This window comes from Neopelma chrysocephalum, unplaced genomic scaffold (assembly GCF_003984885.1).
Source record: "Neopelma chrysocephalum unplaced genomic scaffold, ASM398488v2 Primary Assembly neopelma1_75, whole genome shotgun sequence".
Lineage (NCBI taxonomy): Eukaryota > Metazoa > Chordata > Aves > Passeriformes > Pipridae > Neopelma > Neopelma chrysocephalum.
The window spans coordinates 11,626,199-11,638,308 of NW_020897736.1; the positions used below are offsets into that span (position 1 = coordinate 11,626,199).

Here is a 12,110-nt window from a genome sequence, read left to right on the forward strand (position 1 = left end):
ACCCAAAGCGGGACCACTTAATGAGCGTTGTTTTAATTACCCCCAGCCCCGTTTTAGCCCCCCAGGCCTCGAGCTGCGCACGCGCCACTCGGGGCGGGCCCGGCCCGCTGCGTCACCACCGGCGCACCCAGAGCAGCGCTCTGCGCACGCGCGGCCGCCCAGCTCGGGGAGGCGGGGCGCTGCCTTCGCGGCGAGCCCGCCCTCTCTCTGCTCTGATTGGCTTCCGCTTCCCCTGCCGCCTTTCTGATTGGGTGCTCCGCTGTCACTCAAATCCTCCACGTTTCGCTCCGCCCCGCCCACCAACTGCTCCGTGGTTGGCGGGTTGTCCCGTGTGGGCGCTGTCATTGGCTGTGCGCGCTGTCACTCAGGGGCCGGCCGGGGGCAGGAATGTAGGCCCGGCCGCTCCCTGGCCGCTCCAAATAATCCCGCGGTGCTGCCTGCGCCGAGCGCGGCCGTGCCTGCCCCGCCGCGGGGCCACCGCGCTCCTCCCCGCCATTCCCGCCGCTCCCGCCCCGGCCCGCCCCGGCCCGGCCCCGCCGAGCGCCCGCGGCGCCGCGCGGAGAAGCGCGCGGAGGGATATTGGGGGAGCGAGTGTGTGACAGTGACAGAGGAAGTAGTTCCGGCCGCGGCCGGGCCTTGTTTCCCAAAAATAGCGCTGTGGGTATCCGTGCGCCGGTGTCAGTGTCTCCGGAGGAGCCGCGGCGGGAGCGGAGCGGGCGGGCAGCGCGGTGAGCGGGGGGTCCCGGGGCCCTGCGCCCCTCCTGCCCCGTGCCCCGGCCCCGGGGGCACAGCGGGGTGTGTCCCCTCACCCAGGGGCCGCGCTGGGTCGGGGCAGCGGCCGAGGGGCGGCTGAGGGTGGGGGGGAAGCAAAGCGAAGGGAAGGGAAGCAAAGCAGGGAGGGTCCCCCCGCCGCCCCCATCCCGCGCTGAGGGAGCGCGGCGGGGACGCCCCGGGAGGTTCGAGGCGGGCGAGTTCCCGCGGCCTCCCCAGAACTTCCTTAGGGAGGGGATGGACATGGCCGGGCCGGGCCGGCGGCGCTGCCCGGGGGCCGTGAGGGGAGGGCGGGGTGGCGGCCCGGGGGCGCGGGGAAGGAACGCTTTGTGCGGGGCGAAGGCGAACGGCGAACCCGCAGGAAAAGACTCCCCGGGAGTCCGTCCCTGGAATGCGGCGGCGGGAGCGGCCGGGGGTCGGGCAGGGGGAGCTGGGAACGGCTCGGGAGTTGAGCGCCGCAGGAAGGTGCGCTGGGAATGGGAGGAGGGAGAGGGAACCGCTCCCGGTGTGCGCGAACTGAGCGCAGGGTGTTGTGTCCGGGGGGACCGGGCTGGAGGTGCAGCGGGAGGGTTTTGTGTCCGACGGCTGAAGTCGTGAGGAAAAGGGGCTGTTCCGTTTCTGGCTGGAAACACAGTAATTTCTTTAAGTTTATGGAGCTTTATTTCGCAGTAGATTTTTACCTGTTTTTGAGATGCTGAGTGGAATTGCTTAGGAAAACTGACCGTAGTGCCCTGTTTGACAGGTGATTAATTCCAGAGTTGAGAAACTGGAGTTCTGTAGCGGAAAAAAGATAACCCAGAAAGACTCTTCTTAAATTTTTTTACTGCTTAGTGTCAAACACTTTGTGCCGTAATCATACAAAGAGTAAATTTATTCTGACCACTGAAGGAAAAGGGCTTCTAGGAAATACAGAGGAGCGACAAAAAGGAATAATTTGTAAAGGGTAGCAAGAAAAAAAGTGGTTTGGTGTGGAATTGGTGATGTAGATGGTATGTGTTTTAAACCTTCTTCACAGTCTGGGAAATTTTTATGTAGCATAAGGAAGGCTATAAGCATTCAAGCTTAATTATGTTAACTGTCTGTACATAATTGTTCCTTATACAAGATTTTTTTCCCTATTTTTAGGAATTACTTGTCTGTATTTAGTTAGATATTTCTACTGTCCTTTTACTGCTATCTAGTATTTGAACAACCTGGGCAAAAGGTGTCAGAGCAGCATTCCTATCATCTGTTCTGTCTTTAAAATGATTTAAAATGTTTGTCTCTACCTTTTACACGTAAGAATGTGATATTTGGGGGGTTTTTCCTCCTGTCTAACAAGTGATTTGCATTTGGGGGAGAAGTGTGAGGTTCCTCTTTTGAACTATTTTTTTTTTCATTGAGGTGTTAAAATATGTGCAAAATGACATGTCTTTTAGTTACATAATTGAGAGGGATTGCAATAAAGGATGTAATGTTGGCACTTTTGTTCACTAAAGGGTATAATTATTAAATGATATTTTAAAATTCTGTACTCGTTAAGGCAGCAAAACAAAAACGAGGGAATGGAACAAATTGTCTTGGTGTCAAGGGATTATAATGGAGCTGGGCAGCTGGAGAGGAGCCCTTCTGGATTGAGGGCATTCAGTCTGGAATTTCAGAGGGAGAATAACCCAGTGCCCTGGGCAGTTATTTTTCTCCTCCACAATTCTTCTCTAAATGTGTCCTTGTCGTGGTCCAGCAGCAGAGGAGGATCATCGGGAAAGGAGGAGAACCCTTCAGGGACAGGGACAGCACAGCTCTGGTGCACATGGAACCCCCTCTGTGCCTGTGCAGCTCATCTAAACCAGTTTTAATGTTCCAGCATTCCTGTGATTTATTTGTGAGCACGCATTTACAGGTTATAGTGGGAATAAATCAGCCTTTAGCTTGTTCTGCTCCATTTTCAAGTGTGTCTTCAAACCCATGTGGTCACTGCTCCCCTCTGTGAGTGACAGGGCCCATGGAATGCTTTGCATGGGAACAGATTATGGATTTCAAGTCCTGTATTATGAGTTTCTTTCTCTTTGAAACCACAGATGGAGAAATAAGTGAATGTTGAATTTTAGATAAATTCATCTTTAGAATTGAGTCACGTTGGACCAGAACGATGAGAAGGACGTGGCCGAACTGAAACCCAAAATAATTCTGGAGGATAAACCAGGTTATTATGGCAGAAGACTCATCTTACTTAGAAGCCTTCTCTGAGCTTTAGTGTGTGTGGTTTACCTTCAACTGGTTAATGTGGGCAGCAAGGATTTTCTGGGTTTATTTTAGAGCGTTGGCCAAGTTTCTCAGAGAACTTGTTGATGTCATTCCGCGTGTGCCGGGCCCTGGTGCTGCTCCGGGGAGCCTGGAGGCACCACTGCTGTGTGAGCAGGGCTGTGCTGCCTGGGCTGGAACAAAACACAGCTGATTAATTCTCCAACAGCAGGAAAGCAAAGTGTGGTATAATGCTGTGCAACATGCAGATCTGTATTAGTTTGGGAACTCAAGTTTTCTTCTGAAATAAGAAATATTTTGAATTAGTAATAACTTATGCCTTGCTTGAGAAGAGAGCTCTGTGGTTTTTATTTAAATTAATTTTTTTTTTCTAAAAACTAATATTACCACATTTTATTCACCTCACCAAATTCCTAATTTTTGTTTTTAAAGGCTACAGGATTAAATACTCTGTGTAAAACTTGGGCTTTGGGCCTATTCAGCCATGACAGCAGCCTGGGAATGTGTGCAAAGCACCAGGAGCTGCTTTTCCTTCTCATTGAAGCAAATCTTACTTGGAATTAATTGGAACATCATGTGGCAGAGTATGTGCTGAGGAACTTCTTAATGCACAAATCACCTTAAATTTCACATTTCTTGTATTGGGAAGGCATTATTTCACATGGCTAATAATGTATTCTTCACTTGATGGAATAGAACAAAATCAAAATCTCTGTGTGTGGCAATATGGGTGAATTTGGTGCCTGTTGTCTTGAGTTCAGATTTGATTCCTTCAGCTCGGTGGAGTAACCAGGGAAAATAAATGTACCATTCCCTCTTTTCCTGTGTGCTTTGCTGTGCCCTGGATGCCATAATTACCTGAATGGACTTGTCACTGTGTCACTGAGGTGGTGCACATGTGGGATTAGTTTAACTCTTTCTCCTGTCAATGAAACGAGTAAAGACTTGGAAGGTGCAGTCAGGTCTGAAATAACTAAACACAGCTCTGGCTCTTCCCCTGGATGTTTGGGAGGTATTTTGGGTGTCTTAGGAAGTTTGTAACATGACAGCAAGACCTTCTTTTGCTTTTCCCCCCCAAGTCAGTTTTGTTGACCTTCCAGTAAAAAACCTCAGGAGTTTTTTTTTTTTAACAGCTGATCAAAACACATTTTAGGTCATGATACAGTGCCCAGTGTAACAAAACAAAATCCTAACAAGACAAAATAGTAAGTTTACTAAGAGTTAAACCCAGCCTTGAGCTGTGTAACATGACAGTTACCCTCCCCCCAGCATGTGTTCTGTGGTGGGGCACCAGCTAATAAAGAATGAGTCTGTAGCCTGCAATAATGTATTTGGCTTTTTTTATATGAAAGTAAGCGTCTGATCCATATTTCTACCTCTGACCACCTCCCTCATATGGTGCATTCTTATTTTAACACTTGATCTTTCAAGTTACTGCTGAGGGAGTTGAAAGGAAGGGATTTTTCTTACATATTAAGGGACTAGTTTTTTTTTATCAGTGCATTGTTTTGACTTCTGCTTGATGGTTCTGCAAGAGTTTTTCTAGATTTCTTTATATTTAATGTATAACTTTTTCTTTAGGGACATAAACCCCTGTACTCTATACTCTCATTTCCGTTTGACACTAAAGAAGAATTAATATCTTGCAAGACAACTCTGTTCCTGAGATTTCACTCCTGCCCCTCCAGGACAGTCACTGAGTTGGAATATTTTAAATTATATATATGCTGTGTGTATATATCTATTTATCTTTTTCCTTTTATCCGTAATCTGAGGCTGCAATGAAGAATTAGGCAGGAATTTTATTAGAATCAGGCTCAATTTTGTGAGCAGTCTTTTCGTAAAATTTTGATGCAGGGGCATTTAGAGCCTTTTCCATGAAGAGCACTCTGCTTTTTGTTCCCTGAGTGTTGTAGCAGCACAGACCTGCCTCTATGATGAGAAGAAAATACATCCTTCTTAATAAGAGTGTGATTAATTGAATTATTTTTCAGGGAATTAACTACTTTATATTCAAAATGTTAGTGATGCTTAATTAGGTAGGTCTCCCACTTATATTTGTCTCTGTCCCTGGAGAGCTTTTGAATTCTGCCAAAGTCCTTGTGGGCCAACCTGGAGACTTAAAAATGCATTGTGATTTCACCAGGAGTTACTCAGTGTTGTTGCATTCCTATTTTAAGTATAGTAAGATAAAAAGTAAGTGTTGGGAATTATCAGCCAAGCAGAGCTGTGGAAAGGTGTCTGCTTTAAGTGCCTGTGCACCAGGCATTGATGACAAAGCATCTTTTACTTTTTTTCCTAATCAAGAGCTAATTGACTCGGAGAAAAATGTGTTGTGGCCAGAGATCACCTCAGAGGGGGGTTAGAATGGATGGGTTTGTGCTCCTGATAATTTTATGATGATAACAGAGGGGAAGAAGGATTTTTTTTTTTTTCCATTTACTTCAAACCCCTTTGAGTGTTTTTGAAACTCAGTTTCATTTGAAAACCAGATTGCATCTGACACTGTAATGTAGGATTTCATGGGCTGGACTAATGTTATTTTTATTGTTTGAAAGCTGACCTGTGAGAATATGCGAAGCAGGTGTGTCACTGTTACCTGCAGTGACACTTGCAGGCTGTGGTTGCTGTGGGTGTTGGGTGCTGGGCCAACCCACATGATCTCCTCATGTTCTGTGCTCACTGACAGTGCTGGGAAGGTCAAGGGGGTTCAATTATTAGACTTTGAGCCCTGTAGTTGTGTAAGCACATCTGTCACTGAGCTGTGCTGGGAAACATTTCTTTCCTGAACACGCTGGCATGGAGAGTTGAGAGAATTCAGAGGAGAGTATTTGAGTGTATCTGATGATATGGAAGAGTTACAAAGAGTTGTAAGAGAAGAGCAAGTGAGTGGTTGAACCTTCAGAGGCTCAGAGACACACTAAAGGTGAGGGGTCACAAAGGGCAGAGCAGCCTTGTCTTGGCAGTGTCCGTTAGAGAAACCACTGAAAGGTGTCAGGATGATGTGACTTCACCCCCTGTATCACCCAAAATCTGCAATACTTGAGTTAAGAGCTGAGAAAGAATTGAAGTTTTTTTCCCCTCAGATACCAAAAAAAGTGACAGTATTTTTAAGCACATCCTTCTCCAGATGTTTTGAATTGTATTTAATTGACCATCTTATTGTGAAAAGCTTGTCTGGTAGAGCTCAGGAACATTGGGTGAGGTTATCAGCGTGAGGGACATCTTGTTTTTGGTATCATTCTTTCACAGCAACTGCCTTTTCCTGATATGACAGAGTGCATCCTGTTTGAAAGGCTGTGAGCTGACAAGAACAGCTCTTAAGTTGGTGTGTAGGGCAATTAAAAAATGTTGCTTTTTCCAGCGTGAGCGTTCAAAGCAATGAGCCTTCTGAGAGTGTCTGAGAAAATGGGATGGTCCATCATCATTTTGCTTGTATTATCCTGTCAGGCACTGAGGGTGATAAGCTAAATTTTTCAGAATTTTTATTTTTCCTTGAAGCTGTTAAAATTATTGTGTAATGATACGAGGTTTTAATTATAGTTCAGGTATCTTAAATTTATGCTCAGAATCCCCTTGCTTTCAGGGTAAAAGAGGGGGAAGTCAAAGGTAGGGCACGAGATACCTTGTTTTACCTGATGTCTACAAAAAGGGAAAGCACTTTCTGCTGGAATTTTTGAGCCTACAGGCTGTCAAATGATGTTTGTTAGTCTGAGTTTAATAATACACATATTTACTTGGGTAGTTGGCTTTTGGGATTTGAAACTTTTGAGTGCAGAAGGAGGATTTCCTCTGAGGGACTTCCTTAATATCCTCCCGTGTTTCTTTTGAAGTGTTGGGGTTTTTGTGGTTTGCGTGTTGTTGGGTTTTGTTACGTTTTGTCCTCTCGTTCTCCTTATCTTTGTTCATAACATCCCAAATGGTGATGTCTCAACTTTTTGTCAGAAATGGGTGTGAAGATCTTTGATTTGAGAGCTGCTGGGCTCGACTATGAAATAAGTGGCAGCAGTAAAAATATTAATGGTTTCCATTAAATTAGAACTCCTCCTTCAGGGGAAGGGGATAAAATCATGGATGGCTGAATAGAGATCAGTAGACAGGTAGGAATTCACTGAATATTTGGGATATGGAATATGAGTGTATTTTCAGAAATTGCAGTTATTAACACAAATCCCTGAAAATTCCCAAGGAGTGTGTAGAGCATGGAATGGCTTTGTTGGATATCACAGAATAATACTGAGTTTTAAGTAAGTGCTTGTTGTTTTCTTTGTCACAAATATGAAAACTAACTGTCAAAAAGAAATGGGAAATTATCAATTGAATTAACTGAAATTTAAAACCTCTTTTGTTTTATCACTTGCTCTCAGTGAAGGACAGGGAAATTCAAGAAGACCCCCAGGCTTTGTAATGGGTTTAATAAGAGCTGAAAGTGGAGGGGAAGGCAGAAACAACAATCATAATATAATTGTTAAATGATTTTCTTTTTCCTTAAAAGAAAAAGCTCATGGTCAGTGTTTCTCTTTATCATTGGTAATGCAGCATCTTCAAGGAACTAGGAAGATGTGGTGGTCAAATGATTGCCAGTTCTGGATTTTAAAACATAAGTGAATAACGTTCCTGAATACTGGAGTCATTTAGATGCTTTATGCAAAATAGGAGGAAAGTACCTTAAAAGACAAATGATTTGTCCAGGAGGTGAAACAGGGTTATGGGACAGTTGGGAATGTCAACTCCCGTTTGTGTCCTGGCATTCTGATGCTCTTGGTGACTCCTGGTTGAATTTTTTCTTGGGCTTGTCTACCCCGGAGCCTTGGATTCGCGGCAGGATGGCTGTCACCTGATATCCCCCGTTATCCCACAAGCTGCTTTGCTGGAAATCTTCCTGCGGATCCTTTGCCCTCCATAGGAAGCCTCTCCAGTTCCGTGGGTCGCCGTCCCTTCCTCCTCCATCTGTAGGTTCCGCGTCTGTGTTTGCTGAGGGGTTGGACTCCTGGCCTGGCGAGTTAAGCCCGGTGGTGACGTGCTCGTTTTTATGGTTCCCTTTGGAGGATGCCCCGGGATTAGTCCTGCACCCTGTTGTTGTCAGGTACTCCCGGATTTACAAGCAGTGCGTGAGCACAAGGTGCTCGTGTAAAACCTGCACCGGAGTCTACAGGAAATGAGAGTCATTCCCTTCGGAAACGGCCGTGGGAGAGGGGATCCAAATGTCCCGATGCTGAGAGACCCGAGTAAAACGCTGCTCCTTTTCAAAGCTGTGGGCAGGGCTCGCCCCGTGCGAGGAGGTTGTTCTCCAGCCCCGGGTCCCCCGTGCAGCCCCTGCAGCTCCCTCTGCTGATCCCGCCGAGCCCCGCAGCGCTCGGGGGCTTCTGGGGTTCTGGGATGAGCGAAACCACCGGGTCCTGCCGCAGCACCGAGGAAACACTTCACAGCAAGCCGAGGCTGCGGCCAACCTGGTGTTACTCATGGGTGATTCTGGGCTTTGGTGCCTTTTTTTTTTTCCTTTTTCACCGTCTAATTTTTGTCTCGGGGGAGATGGGAGTCATGAAGGGATCTGTGGACTGTCCTGTTAGCACCGGCTCCAGGCAGCAGAACCAGTGTGATCGCAGGAGATAAAAGGATTCCGGCTCCATGGCTCGGTTGCTGAGGAGCAAGTGAAGCATCGTAGGGGGAAGAGGGAAGAACAAAGACAGGGTGTATATGAAAATTTTTATTCTGTGTACTACAGCCTTTTTTATTTAGGATATTAAAATATGGCTTGGAGAAATGATGGAAGTAAATTTAAAAATAGTCTGAACAGTGATTGTAGTTTTGCAGATAGTAGAACTTACAGAATTTCCACTTGCTTTTTTTTCCCAACTCTACTGTTATTCCCTAATCTTTCAGAGTATCCCACCTATACAGGGTATTTCCCTTCAGTTCTGGAAGTATCTTAAATGTTGTGCCAGCCATGGGTGGGCTGAGTGCAGGTACCTGCTGCCTCTCTGGTCACTGCAGGGCACTGCTTTGCCCTGGGGGCTCTGCAATTGCCAGGGCAAAAATTCGGCAGCACTTTTATAAAATCTCAAAAATAATTGATACATTTGTTGTGGCAGTTGGTTGAAACTGGCCAATTTAATCAGAAGCTGTTAATGAGGGAGAATAGACTGTGGTCACATAAACCTCATTTTAATAGAAAAGGAAGTTTAGAAAGCTGTGGGGATAGACAGATCTGTCTTCAAGATTTTAGTGCCATCATTGATAATGCCCGAATCTTACATCAGAAAACTGTTATTTTTTTATTTAATTTTATGAAAATAAAGGTAGGATGATTTAAAACTGTACATCCAGTTTTTTAAATTGCTTTGTTTTCAATTTTTTTTTAAATCTAAATGTCATATTAGGCTGGGATTCATTCATTCAGCAAAATAAATGTGTCTTCATCTTGATGATGCCTGTTTGTAAGTGTATGGGAAGATGGTTGTGTAGAGCATTTGGGATTTCCTTCTGCCCAAAGAGTCTGGTCAGGAAGCTGTTTGCAAAATTAAGTGATGGTTTGGGGATTTTTGCAGGGAATTGACTGTCCAGCAGCATTTGTACGAAGGATTAGATTCTTGTGGTCTAGAATGGAAGCTCTGTGGGTTGTCATTGCAGCTGCCTGTCCTCTGCTTTTCCCTTCCCTCTGGACCATCACAGTTTGTAGTTTTTGGTCTGGAGGTCAGGGAAGAGCTTGTTTTTTTTAAATATGTTTTTTTAAGGCTGAATTCTTCTGTAATAAAATGTATTATTTTCTTACACAATATACCTGAAAATACAGACTGACTAGTTCTCAAAAGAGGTTTCTACCTGCTTTTCCATCATGCAGCCCTTTAAATGAAATGTTAATGAGAAGATGATCTGATAAACTTCTTGAAAACTTTCTGTGCACCAAACTCATAATTGAGGATTTTTCTTCAGATCTGTTTCTTTCAAGACACCTGAGTTGGTTTCTGGAGCTGTCTGTCTTGCCTGGATGGAGATAATGCCTACAAGCAAGCCACAGAGATTTTGGTGTGTTGTTTTTCTAAGGCTTGAATGACTAATTTTCTGAAGGTGGAAGGAACAACAGCCTTTCATGTGAAGTTCCTTTTGTGCTTGTTACAAGTGTTAAAAGCAGGAGAAAGTAAGCACAGGCTAAAATTCAGAGTTGCAGTCTGATGAGGAATCCTCCAGGCTTCTTATCTAGAACAGCTGAGATCATAATTCTTGCTTCTGTCTTACCTGCACTTTGCTGCCTTTAATTCTTCATGGTCTCTTCTGCTTAATCTTAGTGGCTTATAAGATTCTTCAGTGGCATAATTAGCTTATCTTAAAATAGTCTGATCTGTTGGGGCAGTGAGGGGACAGCCAGCCCAGCCCAGGCCAGGTATTGGCCCACAGGGACGTGTCAGTGTTTGGCCCCTGGGGAGGAAGGCAGGAGTAGGTGAGAATGTTTTTGCAGCTAGAACTGGATTTTGAACATGAATCCTTCAGCTCACCTGGGCTGGGATTTACAGATATTTTCCTTCAGGAATTTGACAGCAGCCAAATAAAGAGAAAGCAGCTTCTGCTTTGTTTCAACCCAGACACAAGTGGAATGAGGATACAAAATTCAGTTCCTTTGCTAAGGTGTTTTTTTGTATTTGTAGCTTTAGTGTGTCTGGCTCCTTTTTTATTCAGCCCTTATGCTTGGGGGAGTGTGAGCCTCCTCATCTTACCTCAGACTCCTTGTTTCAAACATACCAGTGTTTCTGGTCTCACACCATTAATGTTTGTACTTCCTTGAGACTGATTGTCTGGGTTTGATACTTCCTAAAATTGTCTTCTTTTTCCATTTTCATTTCTTTAGACAAATACAAATTTGGACAAGGACACAATGACATATATTAATGAACAAGATTGTTGTAGGTACATCAGTTCTGAGGGGTAACTCTGCATTTAAAATGTGTATTCTTGGAAGAGCTTGTGCTGCAGTTGCTGTTGTGGTTGTTACAGTCATGAAGAAGAGAATTGAATACTTTTGTTACACTGCTGGGGAAGGAACTCCCTATGCAGTACATCCAGGATGTTGCTTGGGACGCGATTTATTCTGTATTTTCTGGAAGATGTCTTTTTATTTGAACTTTTGTAGAAGAGCACTTCTTTTTCTGAAGTCTGTAAAAACCTTAAAATTATATGCTAAGTTGCCATGCTTTTTGTTGATTAAAAATGGATTTGAGCATTTTGTTTGCAATTAGCTATTTAGTAGTTCAGTGGCTAATGCTGGGCATCCTGATACTGGCTGCTACTGACTTCAGGGGGAAAATGGAGTTCTTTCATTTCAACATGTAAAATGCTTTTTAGGGAAAGTTTGTTCTATTTTTGGATTGCTAGCTTTGCTCATTCTGGGGTTTTATTAAACTTCTACATTGATGCTTTTAGGTCCTGTGTTTTCATCTCTCAAACCCTGCAAAAAAACCCCTTGAAAGATGTTTTGTCACGTAGTGTTTGAGTTTGCAGACCTTCATTGAAGAACTAATTTGGACTCTGCAAGACAGTTAAAAATTTCTCCTGGTAATGTTTTGAGTTTTACTTCCAGGTTGATTTTATGTTCTACCTGGGTGCAGGAAGTGAGAGAAGGAGTTTTAACTGTACATGAATGTCTTGCCTGCACTGCAAGATTCCTTGAGCCTTGGGCAGTAACCAGGCAAGTCCCACGTGTAGTTTAATGTTTAACTTTAGTTTTATTTTGCTGGTATTGCTGGGGCTCTTACTCATACAGACAGAGTTGCACTATAACTGAGATTGGGAGGTGGAACTTGCCTCTTCCTGTTAAATTTTAGTACAGTTCAGTTTGTTACAACAAAATTATTCCGGTGAAACTTCCAGACCAGATGAGATGAAGTCACCTTACAACTGGGTTTGTGACATTTCTTGCAGCACTTGGTTCTTTGTGTTGTGACTGGAGTTGGGTTTTTTTTTCCCTTTTCTTTTTTCCTGGTTTCTCCCACATTCATTAACTGTGCCTACAATGAGCCTGCAGTGAATTAGTGTCAGTGTTCCAGTGAAATCCTTGGCTGGATCGATGACGCGAGTGGGGGGGATCTTACTCTGTCTCCTGGTGT

General features: G+C 44.5%; 1 protein-coding gene across 5 annotated transcripts in view; it reads left to right on the forward strand.

Moving 5' to 3' along the window:
• Nucleotides 1–598: 598 nt before the first annotated feature.
• MEF2A (myocyte enhancer factor 2A) overlaps nucleotides 599–12,110 on the forward strand; it is an 80,665-nt gene continuing 69,153 nt past the window's right edge. For 3 of the 5 annotated variants that reach the window (XM_027688789.1, XM_027688788.1, XM_027688791.1), the window contains exon 1: nucleotides 601–728. The gene's annotated coding sequence lies outside the window, so the exon portion shown is untranslated. Of the gene's footprint in view, nucleotides 729–12,110 lie in introns of all 5 variants that reach the window. The other 2 variants (XM_027688790.1, XM_027688792.1) reach the window with 1 other exon arrangement.